The sequence below is a fragment of the Oryctolagus cuniculus genome, chromosome 12 (assembly GCF_051225735.1).
Source record: "Oryctolagus cuniculus isolate XC-2025 breed Fujian yellow rabbit chromosome 12, ASM5122573v1, whole genome shotgun sequence".
Classification (NCBI taxonomy): Eukaryota; Metazoa; Chordata; class Mammalia; order Lagomorpha; family Leporidae; genus Oryctolagus; species Oryctolagus cuniculus.
Window position 1 is genome coordinate 96,540,687 of NC_142878.1, and position 17,921 is coordinate 96,558,607.

Below are 17,921 nucleotides of genomic sequence, written 5' to 3' on the forward strand. Positions count from 1 at the left end.
AGTCAGTTGTCACCGATCAGGGAGAACATATGGTATTTGTCCCTTTGGGACTGGCTTATTTCACTCAGCATGATGTGTTCCAGATTCCTCCATTTTATTGCAAATGACTGGATTTCGTTGTTTCTTACTGCGGTATAGTATTCTAAAGAGTACATATCCCATAATTTCTTTATCCAGTCTACCGTTGATGGGCATTTAGGTTGGTTCCAGGTCTTAGCTATTGTGAATTGAGCTGTAATAAACATTAATGTGCAGACTGCTTTTTTTGTTTGCCAATTTAATTTCCTTTGGGTAAATTCCAAGGAGTGGGATGGCTGGGTTGAATGGTAGGGTTATATTTAGGTTTCTGAGGAATCTCCAGACTGACTTCCATAGTGGCTTGACCAGTTTGCATTCCCACCAACAGTGGGTTAGTGTCCCTTTTTCCCCACATCCTATCCAGCATCTATTGTTGATAGATTTCTGAATGTGAGCCATTCTAACTGGGGTGAGGTGGAATACCGAAATCAATACACAATTCTTCTTAAGTGCTGAAACTTAACTGAAAAGTGACTGCTGTTAAATATAAGAGTGGGAATAAGAGGGAAGAGATGTGCAATTCGGGACATGCTCAAGCTGACTTACCTCAAACAGTAGAGTTAGAAACATACCAGGGGATTCCAATTCAATCCCATCGAGGTGGCATGTACCAATGCCATCGCACTAGTCCCAGTGATCAATTTCTGTTAACAATTGATTGTAATAATAACGACTAAGAACCTAAGAGATCACATAAACAAGAATAGTGTCTGCAAATACTAGCTGATAGAATCAAAAAGGGAGAGAATGATCCAACATGGGAAGTGAGATACACAGCAGACCCATAGAATGGCAAATGTCCTAACAGCACTCTGGCCTCAGAATCAGCCCTTAAGGCATGCGGATCCGGCTGAAATGCCCATGAGAGTATTTCAGGCATGGAAAGCCAAGACACTCTGGGGGAAAAAAAAAACCTAAATGAAAGATCTCCATGAGTGAGATCCCAGTGGAAAGAACGGGTCATCAAAGAAGGAGGTACCTTTCTCTGAAGGGAGGAGAGAACTTCCACTTTGACCATGGCCTTGTGTAAAAATGATCAGTCAGTGAACTCAGGGGGCTTCCATAGCCTTGGCAGCTCATGACAAGAGCCTAGGGTGATTACTGAGGCCATAAACAAGAGTGTCAATTTGTTAAGTCAACAACAGGAGTCACTGTGCACTTACTCCTCATGTAGGATCTTTGTCCTTAGTGTGCTGTACATTGAAATTTAATGCTATAACTAGTACTCAAACAGTATTTTTCACTTTATGTTTCTGTGTGGGAGCAAACTGTTGAAATCTTTACTTAAGGTATGCTAAACTGATCTTCTGTATATAAAGAGAATCGAAAATGAATCTTGATGTGAATGGAAGGGGAGAAGGAGTGGGAAAGGGGAGGGTTGCGAGATGGAGGGACGTTATGGGGGGGAAGCCATTGTAATCAATATTCTGTACTTTGGAAATTTATATTCATTAAATAAAAGTTAAAAAACAAACAAAAAAAGATATCCTCAGTATTTCATATTGAAGGCTTAGAGAGATGATACACTATAGGATTTACAGTTCTTAAGAACCACTTAAGTACTGAATGTAATAAACAGAGGTGTGTTCTTTATAATGTGAAAAAAAGGAACAACCTTTAATAGCCATGAATTCAAAAGAAAATCACCATCTCAAAGAACTGTCTGCACCCCCACATTCACTTCAGCATCATTCACAATTCCATGATATGGAAATAACCCAAATGTTTGTTGATGGACCTATAGGGTAAAATGGGATACACACACAGTGGAATCCTCGCCAACCTTAAAAAGAAAGGAAATACTACTTTAACTTGTCACAAGATGGATCCAAAAGTATGGAACTATAGGACATTACAATGAGTGAAACAAGACACAGAAATAAGAAATACTACATAAGCACACTTACATGTGGAATATACAAAAGTCAAACTAACACAGGGAGCAGGATGGTGTTTGTGATGAACTGGAAGCATGAAAATGAAGAGATGTTAGTCACAAGGTACAAATACATGGTTATGGTGCTGGAGCTGGGGTGTTTTTAAAAGCTTGAGCCTCCACCTGGACTGCCAGCATCCCATATGGGCAAAAGACCGAGTCCCAGATGCTCCACTTCCCATTCACCTCCCTGCTAATGTGCCTGGCAAAGCACTAGAAGACGACCCCACACCTTGGGCCCCTGTGCCAAAGCAGGAGACCTGGGGACAGCCCTGCCACTGAGGACATTTGAGGAGTGAAATAATGCATGAGATGAGATATCCCTCATCCTCTCTCTCTGTCTCTGTCTTACTCTCTTCTCTCTTTCCTGCCTTTCTATATTTTTTATGTGACAGGTAGAGTTATAGACAGTGAGAGAGAGAGACAGAGAAAGGTCTTCCTTCCATTGGTTCACCCCCCAAATGGCCTCTACAGCTGGTGCTGCACTGATCCAAAGCCAGGAGGCAGGTGCTTCCTCCAGGTCTCCCATGCGATTGCAGGGCCCAGGCACTTGGGCCATCCTCCACCATCCCGGGCCACAGCAGAGAGCTGGACTGGAAGAGGAGCAACCAGGACTAGAACTTGGTGCCCATATGGGATGCCGGCGTCGCAGGCAGTGGATTAACAAAGTGAGCCACAGCGCCGGCCCCTGCCTTTCAAATAAATCTTACAAAAATCAAATTTACAATTATGAGCTAAGTTTTGAAAATCTAATACCTACCCCAGGTAACCAGTTCACACTATATTCTGTACTTGTAATTTCCTAGGTCAGTATTCTTAATAAAACACTATGAAAATGATAGGAGTGTAAGTGAGAGGGCAGATATGGTAGGAAGAATTACTATGCTGCTAAAGATGTATTTATTGAATGCATAAAATATGTGTACCTTAAAAAAAGCTTTCTGGGAAAATACATAAATAAAATAAGTTTAAGAAATACAATAAGAGTGATAAATTTGTTAAGTAGCTTCACTGTACTAATCCTTTCATACTGTATTGTAAGAACCAGGAGAGTCGAAAGGTTTGTGTGAAAATGCAATATATAGATCAGACTCATATAGAAACACATATTGTGTGCCTTGAATATATACAATTTTTGTTTCTCAGTTATACTGTTATAAGGCTGAAAAATAACACATGCAAAAATAGATTCCTATACTGAAAATGCAAATAAAAATTAAGGAACTTAGGTTAATATTGTGGGGTTTCGGTAGGCTTCATGGGATAGAAATGATTTTTAAAACATTCATGATCAGACGAGATCAGGTGCGACAGGATGGTATGGCCGTAGACTATACTATACAGCAGTCAAAAACAACGAAACCCAATCATTTGCAACAAGATGGAGGAATTTGGAAAACATCATGCTGAGTGAATTAAACCAGTCCCAAAGGGACAAATATCATATGTTCTCCCTGATTGACGACAACTGAGACCAAAGGGGAAAGTTTTTGAAGTGAAATGGACACTATGAGAAACAGTGACTTGATCAGCTCTTGTCCTGACTGCTGCTGTACAATGTAATACTTTATCCATTTTGGTATTTTTTTTTTGTTCTAGTAACATTGGTTGAACTCTGTAATTAACACACAATTATTCTTAGGTGTTTACATTTTAACTGAAAAGGGATCCCTGTTAGGAATTTGGAAAACATTATGCTGAGTGAAATAAGCCAATCCCAAAGGGACAAATATCACTTGTTCTCCCTGATAGGTGACAACTAACTGAACACCAAAAAGGAAACCTGTTAAATGAAATGAACACTATGAGAAACGGTGACTTGATCAGCCCTCACCCTGACTGTTGATGAGCAGCTTAATATGTTATCCCTCTTAGTATTTTTTTTGTTTGTTCTACTTAATACTTTTGGTTGAATACTGTAATCAATACACAATTATTCTTAAGTGCTAAAACTTAACTGGAAAGTGATCGCTGTTAAATATAAGAGTGGGAATAAGAGGGAAGAGATGTGCAATTCGGGACATGATCAAGCTGACTTACCTCAAACAGTAGAGTTAGAAACATACCAGGGGATTCCAATTCAATCCCATCGAGGTGGCATGTACCAATGCCATCGCACTAGTCCCAGTGATCAATTTCTGTTAACAATTAATCGTAATGATAGGACTAAGAACCAAAGGGATCACATAAACAAGAATAGTGTCTGCAAATACTAGCTGATAGAATCAAAAAGGGAGAGAATGATCCAACATGGGAAGTGAGATACACAGCAGACCCATAGAATGGCAAATGTCCTAACAGCACTCTGGCCTCAGAATCAGCCCTTAAGGCATGCGGATCCGGCTGAAATGCCCATGAGAGTATTTCAGGCATGGAAAGCCAAGACACTCTGGGGGAAAAAAAAAACCTAAATGAAAGATCTCTGTGAGTGAGATCCCAGTGGAAAGAATGGGTCATCAAAGAAGGAGGTACCTTTCTCTGAAGGGAGGAGAGAACTTCCACTTTGACCATGGCCTTGTCTAAATATGATCAGAGTCGGTCAACTCAAAAGGCTTCCATAGCCTTGGCAGCTCATGACAAGAGCCTAGGGTGATTACTGATGCCATAAACAAGAGTGTCAATTTGTTAAGTCAACAACAGGAGTCACTGTGCACTTACTCCTCATGTAGGATCTCTGTGCTTAGTGTGCTGTACATTGAGATTTAATGCTATAACTAGTACTCAAACAGTATTTTTCACTTTATGTTTCTGTGTGGGAGAAAACTGTTGAAATCTTTACTTAATGTATGCTAAACTGATCTTCTGTATATAAAGAGAATCAAAAATAAATCTTGATGTGAATGGAAGGGGAGAGGGAGTGGGAAAGGGGAGGGTAGTGGGTGGGAGGGATGTTATGGGGGGGGAAAGCCATTGTAATCCATAAGCTATACTTTGGGAATTTATATTCATTAAATAAAAGTTAAAAAGAAGAAAAAAAAGTATAACATTCATGATATGGGCTGGCATTTTGGCGTAGCAGCTGAGGCCAACAAATGCAATGCCAGCATCCCATATGGGGACCAGTTCCAGTCCCAGTTGCTCCATTTCTGATCCAGCTCTCTGCTACAGCTTCGGAAAGCAGTAAAGGATGGCCCAAGTCCTTGGGCCCTTGCACCCACGTGGCAGACCTGAAAGAAGCTCCTGGTCCCTGGCTTCAGATCAGCGCAGTTCTGGACATTGCCACCATCTGGGGTGTGATCCAGCAGATGGAAGACCTCTCTCTCCGCCTCTCCTTCACTCTCTGTGTAACTCGGACTTTCAATTAAATAAATCTTAAGAAATTATTCATGAACTTGACTAAACTAAATTTTTTTTTATTTAATGAATATAATTTCCAAAGTACGACTTATGGATTACAATGGCTTCCCCCCCATAACGTCCCTCCCACCCGCAACCCTCCCCTTTCCCACTCCCTCTCCCCTTCCATTCACATCAAGATTCATTTTCGATTATCTTAATATACAGAAGATCAGCTTAGTATACATTAAGTAAAGATTTCAACAGGACTAAACTAAATTTCAGGCAGTTTCTATTTTGAAAATAAAGATTCAGGATTTCTATCAAGAGAATATTTAAGACAATATCCAAGTAACATATTACACTGCCATCTCATCTCCCTCAAACTGAAAACTCAGAAATAGAAAAGGAAAGGAAGTGTATCTGAAGGAAACAGGAAAGTGAAAAGTGAAATGAGAACTATAAATTACTATATGCTATTCTACCACCCAGGTGTGTACATTCCTATGTGCATGTAACACAGTTACATATTACAGGCAGGTTGAGAATTCCCCAATTAAGCTATGGAACTGAAAATGCAGGCCCTGCTTCATCAGCATGTGACCAGTGACACTGCAACTGTACCAAACTCTAAAGAGTACACTCCCTGCTATCCAAATTCCTACTGGATTTAACTTGAATTTGTATCCTGTAAATGAAGTCTGATAGGAAGATGGGGCAAGTGCACAGTCTGAGTTCTCACTGACTCACTGGGACAGGTCTTGGTCACAGTCCTCAGGCTCACTGCCCTAAAAAGCCTTCCATTTCCCATCACTGGTGACAACTATGGCCCTTGGTTCAAAGCAACACTTGGTTGTGGGCACATTATGTATAGAGAACACACGTTTGGGGAGGCACCATGGTAGTTTCTCACCTAAACTCAATCTAAATTCCTAGGGTTTCCATATTGAAATGCATGACAATTTTTAAACAACACAATCAATTTTCAGTTCCTACTAGGAGCTACACATTATGGAGTTAGTTCTGTCAAGGTTTAGAATTTACACTTTCCTATAATTTTCACAATGACATTCTTTTAGTTTATTTTGTAATCACAAGAAAGGAAGGAGGAAGGAGGGCAGGATGCTAGGGAGAGGAGGGAAAGGTGCCAAGTACATGCTCTATGTTCACCTTTATATAAATAAAAATTATTAAAAAAAGAAATTTAGCTGTGAAAACTGTAAGATGAAATATACAAACCAAATGGAGATACCATGTATTTAAGTTGAAGAACAAACCAAAACATGGCAATACCAAAATATTAAACCAGGATGCTCACAGCAGTATGGCAGGGCCTTCCCCGTGGAATGAGTAGCAGCACAGGCCTACAGCATCTTAGTCACCAGGGGCTGCAGCCTCTGCCAGGGTCAGGGGTGCTCACACTGGACTTGCTTCACTGGATCAATAGGTGGCAATGTCTTCACCGATCAGGTTGCTTTAGAACCCATTTTCATAAATGGCAGGACCCCAGCAGATATCATGAAGTATTTATCTGGAAAACTGTGGATCCCATTACACTGATCATGGTATCCCTATGTACCTCCAAAATTTAGGGGTCTGCCAAGAATTACTCAAATTCTACCTGCACAGAGCAGAGGGCTATACACCATGAACATTAGTCTACCACAAGAATATTTCTTGGGGATGGCACTGCGGCATAGCAGGAAAAGCTTCTGCCTGTAGTGCCGGCATCTCATAAGAGCACTGGTTTGAGTCCCCACTGCTCCACTTCCGATCCAGCTCTCTGATATGGCCTAGGAAAGTGGAAGATGGCCCAAGTGCTTGGGCCCCTGCACCCACGTGAGAGACCCAGAAGAAGCTCCAGGCTCCTGGCTACATACCAGCTCAGCTCTGGCAATTGTGGCCCTACGGGGAGTGACCCAGCAGACTCTCTCTCTGCCCCTGCCTCTCTATATCTCTGTCTTTCAAATAGTTAAATAAATCTTAAAAAAAACCTTTCTTTCCCCATTTGACACTCACATGTCATCTTCCAAAGTAATCAGGTGGGGAAATCAAGCAAGGTGATTCATTAGTGTAGGAGGGGTTACCAATCACATAGAGCTCAGTGTCTGTTGAAGCAGCAATTTTAAATTTAACGTCATATGTAAGAAAATATTTACAAAGTTTCAATGTCTTTGAAAGCAGCACTCTGAAAACTACACATATACCAATTCATTGAAGGATTTCCTGGACTCCATGCCTGTTCTCTCACTACAGCACTTCAGTAGAAAGCTTTATAATATTTGCAATATTGAACTGCAAGTCACAGTTTCAGTTTTTCCATTCATAATTATTGAGGCCTACATAACTCACAAACAAAATTGTATAAAGGTGAAACAAAGGCACTGTTTGTAGCAAACTCTCCATCTAGTTTTCCCCCATAGATATGACTTTCGTTAAACAGAGGAAAAGCATCTTAAGATGTTTGGCATAAACCACTCGAATTTTGGAATCTCCCCAGAAAGTTTCTATATTTTAACTTCTTATTAGTAGTACATTAGAAATTGCTAGCCGAGGATTTTTGTGGGAAATGCTAAAGTTTTATGATGGTCACAGGAGCAGAGGTGTGGAAAACGTGACAGAATTGAGACATAAAAGTGAAAAGCAAAAGAATCACATATTCATGTGGCTTTGAGAAGGGTGTAGGGACCAGCCAGCCTTTGAGATGCCTGGTGACTGTTATCAGAGAACATCTGTGGATGGGGAGCATGAGAAAACAAAAGAACAGATTTTTCTTGTTGTGTTGTGTGTAAGAGAAAAGAATTATGGAATCAAGGAACCAAGCTCTAAAATAGCCAAAACGAGAAAACTGTGGGCAATATAAACAGGTCTAGCTAATGATGGGAGTAAAAGCCAAGACCTTCCTGAAACACAGTACAGAGATAAGGCTGTCTAGGATGGGAAGACCAGTGAGAACAAACACCTGGACTTAACATGAGGTCATTTCAACTTCTAGATTTGAACAATCAGCACTAACAGGAACACCAAGAGTGGATACTGAGGAAACTGGAACATCCATGAGGACTTGCACCAAGGGGCTGTTTCAGAGTAGTCACTGGTCAGCATCTCATACAATGAGGATCAAGGAATGATCCTTGGGTGTCAACACTAGTAACTGCTAACCAGAAGGAAGGAAGACTTAATTCACCACATACTGTAAGAACCAAACCACAGAACACAATACCTACAGATTTTGAAATTTTGTGTTGTTTGAAACACAGGGACAAATAGGGATTTCATTTCATCAACTGAAGTTTTAGAACCAATTACATGGCAACCAGAGTGGATACTGCCCAGAAACAATGCCCCTGCCTTCTCAGACCTAAAAATGGTCTAGAAATATCATAATCCAAATGATTTCAATATTTCAAAATCTAATTTAGAAGTAAAAAGAACCTCTACTGAGTTATTCAGAACCTTACAGTTTTATAACTGAAACGAACATACTTAGGAAGTAATGCTTACTACTAGAAATTTCGGTGCCATCCTCGGATCTAGGTGCCTCTGATGATAAACAGAGTCACCATATGCCTAGTTAATGCAATAATATGATTGGGATATGTAAATTTTACATGATATGTCTCCCCATATAACCATATTCATTAACACAACAGAACAATGTATTCCTCAGGAACTTTTTCATAAAATTAGGGAACACTGGATATCACAGAGGCAGAATTAGAATTCAGTGGGGCAGTGACAACAATATACAACCATCTTTTTGGGGTTATCACTCAATGCTATCACTGCTGTGTTGGAGAACCCTTAATGAAAACTGAGATAAACCATCTAAGCAAATTAGGAAAAACAGGAAGCAAATCTTGCAAGCAGGAACTACCGTTTTGGTGACCAGATCCATTTTCTCAGCTCCTATACACTAAGTAGAACTATAAATCCAGAAAATAAAACAAGAGACCTGGAAATTCACACAGTCACCGGGCATCTAAATTGCCTACCCAAAAGAAGATGACTCACCTGCGGGTTCACCTATCCTGGCATCAGAATTCAGCCAGGTAGGCTCACACCTCCTGGAACTGTACATGATACCTCCAAGCACATATATATTTTAAATATAAAATTTAAAATCTATTTAGAACATATGATATTAAATTTATAATATAGAAGTATATGAATGATATGCACAAGCATTTCAAGAAGACTCACCAGGCGAGGATGGACAAACCTGAGGGTCCTGCTGAATCCACTGCCACTCCTCTGACACTGGCAGCCTGGCCCTTCCTGCAAGTATTGCTCTTGGCTGCTCACCTCCTTGTTCTTAGAGCCAGGGCTTAGCACATGTTCCAATGAAGAGCTCCACGACGCTGGACACCAAGAAGAGAAAAGGGAAACAGCAACACTGAGTATCCTTTTTATAAACTCGGTATTCAACGGCATACATCAAGTCTGATTGGATTACCTCCAGGCCCAACAATCAGAAAACAAAGACCAAGCCTGTGCAGGCTTGCACAGAGGGTGTGGCTCCAGGCTTCTCCTGAGCTCCTGCTGTCTGTCCCAAGTAGGCAGTGAGGCCAGGCTCCAGTGTAGTGGGGCCACAAGTTGATTGTTTGTTTCACTTCTGTCATGGAATTTATTCCACCATTCGATCTATTTTTTTTTATTTTTTTTTTATTTTTGACAGACAGAGTGGACAGTGAGAGAGAGAGACAGAAAGAAAGGTCTTCCTTGTGCCGTTGGTTCACCCTCCAATGGCTGCCGTGGCCGGTGCACTGCAGCCGGTGCATTGCACTGATCCGAAGCCAGGAGCCAGGTGCTTCTCCTGGTCTCCCATGAGGGTGCAGGGCCCAAGGACTTGGCCCATCCTCCACTGCACTCCCGGGCCATAGCAGAGGGCTGGCCTGGAAGAGGGGCAACTGGGACAGAATCCGGCGCTCCGACCAGGACTAGAACCCGGTGTGCCAGCAGCACAAGGCAGAGGATTAGCCTATTGAGCCGTGGCGCTGGCCCACCATTCAATCTAAAATTTGACAGAGTTTTTCTCTCTAGGTATAGTACATACTCATCTGCTTTTTCTCCTTAGAGTGCTCAAATAAAGTGAAATTGCTTTTATATGACTCATGCATTGGGAGGGGTGGTTGTTTTTCAACTACTTGATTACAGAAAGAAAACAAGTATGGGATGTTGGCATTACAGGTGGTGGCTTAACCCACTGCACCACAACACTAGCCCCTATCCACAGAAGTTTAGAAGCCCAATGAGTCAGAAAATAGATGTGCAAGGAATGAAAATATACAGTTTCGGTAAGTCTGAATTATTTTTATTGCAGTAAAAAAGAAAACACATAGATATTTCAACTAGGTGATGAGGTGTCAGATATCACACAAATGATTCATTTAGCATCATCGTTACCACTGCTCTATCTTTTCCTCTAACAACTGGTTTGGACACTTGCTTTAAATGTGTGGCCAACCTTGGAAAGCTGGAAATCTTGATGCCAAGCAGATGTGAGATGAAATTTAAAACAGAACCATACCAGCTAGAACCACAGCCTAGACCTAATTCTAGTATTTACCTCTTGGAGATAGTTGGAAATCATAAACTATATAAGTAAGAAAACACCATCTCCACCTCCAGATTCCACATTAAGTACCATGTGCACTGACCAACAATGCTTTACTCCCTCCTCCTTAATAAAAAAAAGAATAAAAATAAGTCTATGATTGCTGCACTATGCTTATAAGATACCTCTGCTTAAAGATACACCATTAAATACAAAATTTCAAGGTTGTATCATAACTCTAAGAGGTTTGTAACTCAGAGAAAGTTCCAGGAGGCAAGGTTAGGCCTGTCCTTGTCTCTAGAAAAGTGGGCAACCCCTCAGGGCCGCAACTGTTCCCCCCCGAGGGGACTCAAAACCATGTGAGTGAGCAATATTGAAAAGTCACAACTTGAAGGACTGTGTGCTAATGGAACCCTACCAACCATTTAAATGAAGAGAGAACCATCATGCAGCCATTGTGCGGATACGACACCACCTGTGGGTAAGGCTTCCCAGGTGTGCACAGCACTAGCCCTGGAAGTGCCAGTCACAGAGTGTAACGGTGCCCATGGGATCTGTGCAGTGTGACCACTTTTTCAGTAATAACATCTCTACCCAACAGCTCTCGAGTAGCTCAGGAGTGTAACAGGTACATTGTGTAAAAACAAGAAGTGATTTTTACACAGTTTCAAGAATATCAATCAGCTCACTTCACACAAGTCAGCATGTGTCATTTCTGATGAACACTACCAGCAAACTTCAACAAAAATTTCAGTGAAGGTTTTACGTCAGTTTGTACTGTGGGTCTGTAAGGTTCTTTTTCTTTCTACTTGAGGCTTTGAATGGTTAAAGGTTCTTTATTAAAAACATTTCATTTATTTTAAAGGTGGAGTTACAGAACGAGAGGGAAGGAGGGAGGGAGGACGGGAGGAAGAGAGACAGAGAGAGAGAGAGAGAGAGAGATCTTCCATACACTAGTTCATTCACCAAATGGCCACAATGGCCAGGGCCGTGCCAGAACGAAGCCAGGAGACAGGAGCATGGGCGCAGGAGCCCAAGCACTTGGGCTATCTTGTGCTGCCCTCCCAAGTGCATTAGCAGACAGCTGGATTGGAAGTGTAGCTAGGACTCTGATTCAGTGCCCATGTGGGATGCTGATATCACGGGCGGCAGCTTTACCAGCTAAGCCACAACGGTGGCAACAATGTTCATATTTTTTACTTTAAAGATTTATAAAACCCCTCTGAAAGTTAGACATTTTATAACACAGCTAATAACTCTGAAAGGACTAGAGTTAATAATGGGTGGAGTAGGGCATTTGGTACAATGGTTAAGGAGAAACTACCTGACCTGCTGAGTGGACAGTGCTGTCTGTGACTGTCCTCCAACCTACTACTTTATTTTCAGCTGTGAGCACCAGAGCTTTGAAAACACTTTTAATAATGTACAACACAAAGAGGCAGAACAAAGGGCAGTCAGGTACAAGAGTGCACTGCTCTAGTCTTATCCACACTGAAGGTGCGGAGGTCTGTTCAACTCCTGTGTAAATTTCAACCAGGTCAGCCTTCTGGTAGTGAAAGAGCTGGCATGCAATGCCACTTCATTCTACAGAATGCTAACAGAGACTTGCTGTCTAGTGGTTAAGATGCTGCATTCTAGTGGTTCAAGTGCTACCGTACATGAACAGCGTCACTCTTTCAAAGACACACACATGCGGTTCACAGTTTCATTTGCCTCAACACGGCATTTGATAAAGAAATTAAGTAGCTCAATTATCTCCCTCTAGCAAATCAAAAGTCAGTGCAGCTCCGGGGCTTCTTCTGGAACCTGCCTGACTGGCTTTTTTCTCAGGCCTTCTGAACTTGCTATTGCCAGACCCAGCTTGATGGGGCCTTCTACAGGTTATCAGTGGGGCTCAGGTTTCGCTGCACATGGGTCTCTATTCAAGAGTCCTATCAGGATGAAGGGCAGGATGGGAGAGGGAGTGGGAGAGGGGAGGGCCACGGGAGAGAGGGAGGTTTGGGGGGGGGGAAGCCACAACAATACACAACTTGCACTTTGTAAATTCACATTTATTAAATAAAAAATAACTATATAACAAAAAAAAGAAAAAAAACTTAATACTTTACCCTTTTAGTATTTTTATGTTCTACTTAAAACTATTGGTTGAACTCTGTAATTAATACACAATTACTCTTAGGTGTTTAATTAATGCTATAACTAGTACTCAAATGGTATTTTACACTTTGTGTTTCTGTGTGGGTGTAAACTGTGGAAATCTTTACTTAATATAAAGATCTTTACTTAATATACTTAATATAAAGATAATTGAAAATTAATCTTGATGTGAATGGAAGGGGAGAGGGAGTGGGAGAGGGGAGTGTTGTGGGTGGGAGGGAAGTTATGGGGGGGAAGCTATTGTAATCCATAAGCTGTACTTTGGAAATTTATGTTCATTAAATAAAATATATAGAAAAAAGAGTCCCATCAGCAGAGAACCTTCCAAGACCATCCGAGTGGCATCCTCTCTTGCACCTGGTCTCCCCACACACACCTCCTCCCTTGTCCTTTTCTCTGCTTTATTTTTCATCTGAAGTCTTCACCATACTTGACATTATATTCTACTGGATGTGTTCAAGGCTGACCCACACTAGAATGCAAGCTCTTGAAGGCAGAGCATGGTCTTGTTTATCATGCTATTCCCAGGGTCCATGGCCAGTAACAGCCTTCAAGAAACATTATCTGAATTAATAAACAGGAATGAAAGCCAAACACCTCTGTTTCTAGCTTAACATATGCTCACCTCCCTGCTAGCTATAACGGACTCCTCTACACCACCTGCCCTTGGTGTGCCAACAGGGAGTGATGAAAGGGCAGCTCTTGTCTTGTGTTGAAGCAGAGATGCTTCACTGAAAGGAATGTGAATTATAAAAACCTGGTGTTGATGGAAAGCACAGGAGATTACCTCACTGTTTGTGGAAGTCTAGATGGATGCAACCCTGGAGGATAATTTAGAAGGACCTAGCAACATTTTAAACAGGACTGTACTTGACCTAGTGATTCTCAAATAACACAGGTCATCAAAACAGCAGTTCCTGGGATGCTCAGGTATGGATATTCCAGGTTTCTCAGTGCAGCATTATTTTAATGGCAAAAAAATCAGAATTATCACACAAAATGGCAACCACTTATATTGGAATACAATGTAATCTTATACAGTCACTGAAGAGAATGAGATCTATATGTTTATAATGATACAAAAATTACTATACTGTCAAGTATAAAAAGGAAGATGGAAAACCATCCTATCAAGAACACAGTTCTGCACAAAGTCATTTCTATGTGCATGTGAGCACAGTACAAACACAAATACACCCAACCATACCCACCCACCCCCCCCACACACACTTTTATTAAGGTGCGGAAAGCACCTGGAAGAGGACACATCAAACTGTCACCAGTGCTTCGGACATCTCCAAACAGAGCTGAGGGGTAACTTCCATTTTCTTTTTTTCAATTTCCACTTTCTAAATCATAAATTTTGTAATGTGCACACTTTAGGGACAAGTAAATCACATTCAGAATAACAAAAAGTAAAGATGCTGAACTTCTTTTAAATTCTGGAGCCAAAAATCATCAATATTTATAAAACTAAAATTCTGGGCTTTGGTATCAAGTTCCAGATGAACAAATGCAGCCACTATTTCAGGCTTTATTTATTGCTGACCCATAAAATGAGGCTGGGAACACTCGTCCTATCCTCAGCTCAGGGTTCCCAGGTAGCTAAATTAAAGCCATAGGAAGAATTAAAAGTGAAACGTATGGCCTGGGAAAGCAGCAGAAGATAGCCTAATTCTTGGGCCCCTGAAACCATGCAGGGGACCTCGAAGAAGCTCCTGGCTCCAGCTTTTGAATCGGTTCAGCTCTGGCCATTGCAACCATTTACAGAGTGAATCAGTGGATGGAAGACCTCTGTCTCTGTCTGTAACTCTACCTCACAAATAAATAAATGAATCTAAAAAATTTGCTCTCTCTCCCACTGCTTTTCAGAGAGAAGGTGGATAAAAAGGTGCTGTGGGCTCTAAATCCATTTGACAAAAAGGACTAAGATTATGATCAGGAGCAGTAGTAAGCAAGCTTTCAACCACAAAATAGAATAAAAACTGTTTCTTAGCACACCAAGTGTTGGTCCATTGCTACTCAAAAGCAAAGCATTCCATCCTTGTAATTATGCTCACACAACATGCTTTTATATACCCTAGCGGTGTGGAAAATTTCTTCAGAATACTCAAGATTTATTTTTAAAGAAGAGAAAATGCCTGCTTTGATAAAATGAACATGCCTGCACTTGAAGAGAAAAGGAAACATTTAGAAAAAAAAGCAGTGAAACCACCAGACTGTGAAAAGGATACTTTATCCACCAGGAAGTTTCTGAAAGCTGTTTTTCTGTCATATACAAACAAGGTGTCCAAACTCAGGACTGAACAACATGTTCTACCAGTGCCACACAGCCACAATCCTAAATTATGGTTCTTGCCAAGGCTTCAAATAGAGGGTACACTTCTAATTATGCTGGGTAAGCTCCAACTCCCTCAGTTTTGAGCAAGCTGCAAATTGCAGTCCAGTGCTGCAAAGTTCTATCAAGTTCCTAGTATCACAGGTTCAGTAAGTTATAACAAACTTAAGATGGTGAATTTACTGATAACAAAAGATTGCCAAAAAGACTTTTCACATACATTTCCTCAGGTTTTTAAACAGAAGGCATTTTAAAGTTGCTATAGCAATATAAAGCGAAAGTAAAGACCGCCACTGTTAAGGTCAGAGATGCTCTGTCTCATCTGCATTCCTTTTGTAGGTTGAATCCTATTAGTGAGTCTCAAACACCATTCTGTAGAACTTCATAGAGTTTTTAATTTCACAAGGCTGTAGTGATTGTATCGGGAGCCCAGTCAGACAACCTAGTCTGTACTGCTCAAAAAATCCCAGCAATCCTTGTGGTCACTTCAATTCTAGAAGTCTCTTCTGCCTTCGCATTTATTGCTACGAATATTTCTCTGCCTTTTTTATGACTTTTCCACCTGGAGCATTCTCTAAAATACCTTCAGGCCAGACTTCAGCCCCTGCCTCAAGAGTGCAATAATATACAGTTTGCAGGGCACTGTTAAGAGGTCAGAGAGAAGTCTCCTGATGTTAATAGACTGAGTAATATTGTTTGCTCCTTTACACCACATCATTAAATTGCTTTCATTATCCATAAAGTAATTCTTTATTTCACAGCAAATGAGATCCAACACTAATTCAAATAGGCTAAGTTCATCCTAACAAAATAATTTATTCCTAATAACTAAAGAAACAAGACAATGACAAAAAATTTGCCAAGACTTGTTATCATAAACGAGGGATCTCCAAACATTACAGAGAAAATGTTAAAAGAAATGTGCGTGGGTTTAAAAAATTTTACACCAAAATAAAGTTATCTTTTCATTCCTTTTTCCATTAACTTTCTGAAGTATTCTCATACAGAAGAGAAAAAAGACGGTTTTAAAAATGAATCCAGGCCGGCGCCACGGCTCACTAGGCTAATCCTCTGCCTTGTGATGCCGGCACACCGGGTTCTAGTCCCAGTCGGGGCACTGGATTCTGTCCCAGTTGCCCCTCTCCCAGGCCAGCTCTCTGCTGTGGCCCGGGAGTGCAGTGGAGGATGGGCCAAGTCCTTGGGCCCTGTACCCCATGGGAGACCAGGAGAAGCACCTGGCTCCTGGCTTCGGATCAGTGCGGTGTGCCGGCTGCAGCGCACCGGCCATTGGAGGGTGAACCAACGGCAAAAGGAAGACCTTTCTTTCTGTCTCTCTCTCTCACAGTTCATTCTGCCTGTCAAAAAAAAAAAAGTGAATCCGGGGGCCGGTGCCGTGGCTCACTTGGCTGATTCTCCACCTGCAGCACCAGCATCCCAAATGGGCACCAGGCTCTAGACCCGGCTGCTCCTCTTTGGTTCCAGCTCTCTGCTGTGGCCCGGGAAGGCAGTGGAGGATGGCCCAAGTCCTTGGGCACCTGCACCCACGTGGGAGACCTGGAGGAAGCACCTGGTTCCTGGCTTTGGACTGGCATAGCTCAGGCCATGGTGGCCATTTGGGGGGTGAAGCAATGGAAGGAAGATCTTTCTCTTTCTCTCTCTCTTTCCCTGTCTAACTCTATCTGTCAAATAAATTTAAAAAATATGGATCCTACCAGAGCAAAGAATGATGCTACATGATAATTTACAAGGGAGAGGCTAGCAGAGAAGAAGCAAGAAGCCTAAAGATTCTCTAAATTCACAAAAATGCTGCCCTTCCTGAATTGCAAGCTGGCTTGAAGCAGAGGAATGAAATTTCCTTTCCAAGTTAGATCAAATGTACACATTATCATTAAGTTTTTTTTAAAGATTTATTTTATTTGAAAAAGTTAGAGAGAGAGGTAGAGCCAGAGAGAGACAAAGAGAGAGAGAGGTCCTCCAACAGCTGGTTCACTCCCCATGACTGCAATGGCCAGTGCTGAGCTGAACCAAAGCCAGGAGCTAGAATTTTCTTCTGGGTCTCTCACACAGGTGCAGAGCCCCAAGGACTCAGGCCATCTTCTACTGCTTTCCCAGGGCTTAGCAGAGAGCTGGCTCTGAAGTGGAGCAGCTGGGACATGAAGCAGCACCCATATGGGATGCCAGTACTGCAGGCCAACACTTTAACCTGCTGTGCCACAGCGCCGGCCCCAGCATCAATATCTTATAGGACCATCTCCTTGTCCTTCTGAGACTCTGCTCCATCCTAGTGAAAACACAGTTTTACCTTCTAAGCTACACACAGATTCAGCAAGAGCATCCAGAGCACCATGGGTTGCTGTGCCACCCTGGCATCCCAGGAAGATCACACGGTCCCAGCAGGAAGCACTCAGCTCCAACGTGAGGCGGCACTCAAAAGTCCACCATGGGTGTCTGCAATCACAGTTGGATATCCAAGTGGTCACACAGATCCGAGGAACTCCGTTACATGTTTTCTGGCATCTGGACACTCAGAAGTCAACTCAGTACCACATTTCCAGAGGCCATAGCCTCTACACCTAGGA

At 41.8% G+C, this 17,921-nt stretch overlaps 1 protein-coding gene across 14 annotated transcripts in view; it reads right to left on the minus strand.

The window, feature by feature from the left end:
• LOC138843126 (NBPF family member NBPF6-like protein) overlaps positions 1 to 17,921 on the minus strand; it is a 135,859-nt gene that overhangs the window by 71,707 nt on the left and 46,231 nt on the right. For all 14 annotated transcript variants that reach the window (XM_089310647.1, XM_089310643.1, XM_089310645.1 and 11 more), the window contains one exon: positions 9,513 to 9,651. The gene's annotated coding sequence lies outside the window, so the exon portion shown is untranslated. The remainder of the gene's footprint in view (positions 1 to 9,512; positions 9,652 to 17,921) is intronic.